Source organism: Diaphorina citri, unplaced genomic scaffold (assembly GCF_000475195.1).
Source record: "Diaphorina citri unplaced genomic scaffold, Diaci psyllid genome assembly version 1.1 scaffold6835, whole genome shotgun sequence".
Lineage (NCBI taxonomy): Eukaryota > Metazoa > Arthropoda > Insecta > Hemiptera > Psyllidae > Diaphorina > Diaphorina citri.
In genome coordinates, this window is record NW_007384211.1 from 10,663 (window position 1) to 12,418 (window position 1,756).

Consider the following 1,756-nt stretch of genomic DNA (forward strand, 5'->3'; position numbering starts at 1 on the left):
TTATTCATTATTGTTTATTTTTTTTCGGATGAGGTTTGTGTGTGACGCGACGGTCTTAAGTAGTGAAATTTGTAAACTTGAAGAATCTATGATTAACAGGATGTAGAACACCGTTTCTGAGTATGTCTATGACTAAAAAGAGTCAACTGTCTAACCGGGAATTTTACGTAAAAAAGAGCGGATGTAAGATTCAATTACCGTGTAATACGCAAAAGTAGAGCGTTTAAAGCTAAGGGATGTTCGTAAAATCAGAAAATAACAACAGGGATGTTCCCCTAAAATCCAAACATGTATTTTAATAAGTAATGTAGAACCTAAAAAGCATAATTATGGATGGTACATGGTAACAAATTTAAAACGCATTAGATAACGGTAAATAGAAAACAAAAAGTAAACCCGTTAACCCATAGGTTTGCTAGTTGTTCAAAAAACAGAGCGTTGGTGAAAAGTCACCAGGGTATTAATTCAATACAGTGGGTGAGTCTACGGTAGGTGCGGCTTTACAACGAATAGAAGTTACTAGATAACCCTTAACACGTGAATTGCACGGTAGCGTCGACCGAGAAAAAAGAGCACTGCTTTCATTAAAAATTGCGGTTGTTAGAGCAATCTACGGAAAAACCTTTAATGACTAAAAAAGGTCTTGAGTTTTGTCAAGTATTATATTAAAACTGAAAATAATTTAAGGTACTTATTCAAATAAACCGCATGATGTAAAAGCTTTTATTTCTTATAAAAACAATACACAACATTTATCTTCTTTGAATAAATTGAATAATTATGTATAAGTTTATTAACAAAGTATTTTTTACTTGTAAACGAAGAAAAAGTCATCGAAATTAACCCTTTGAAAACAATGCCTATTACATACCTTTTTCTCCTCTGATAAAGAATAGACATCATAGAATTTACGAACCGTTTTTTAATGAGATGTATCGCACATTTAAGTTAGCCTTTTGGCTATAACCACTGCTTGTTTTACGAACTGTTGTTAATTTTAAAAATAAGAATAAGAGGAAAAATGAAAGATAAATAGATAATAAAAAAAAAAAATTAGAAGAAAAAAAAAGGGTTTTTAAAGGTAACGTTATCAATAAATTAATTGAAGTAATGCGAAAGTCGATTTTCATTGCCACATGTGTAATTTAAACAGGGCTCAACCAAGGGGTAAAATAAGATTTCTCACTCTATGAATTTTGTTGGCTCGATTTTGAAAGTTTTTCAGACCTCTCCACTTACGAGGAAATCGAATTATAAACTCGAGGGTGCTTTGTCCTTGCAATCTGTTTATTTCAAAGAGATATATAACATTATAGATTTGGTTACTTAAAATAATAATAATAAAAAAAAAAAACTTAAAAGTTAGTCACTTGATTTTCAAATTACATAAAACCTAAAAGGTGAGAGGTTTGTTTGTCAAATGAAAAAGTCTATCCCGACCAGAAATAAGTTGAAAAACGCCATACCATGGCATAACTTAAGCTCGAGATGCGATTTTTTTTTAAAAGAGGTTTGAAACTATAACTGCTGTTTTATCGTTTCTCAAACCTCTTGAAAAAATTGCTGAGGTATTATCGTCCCGAAATTGAAGAGACATGAACAGGATAGGGGAAAGCCAGCCGTTACGGGAAAGCTATATCACTGTTTAAAGTTTTACTGTTTGCGTTTTGAAATGTGTGCTTTATGAAGCCAATCCTTGGGTTGGAAAATCCCAGAAGGGCTGATTTTTTTTTTTTTTTTTTTTTTAATTTTTGCC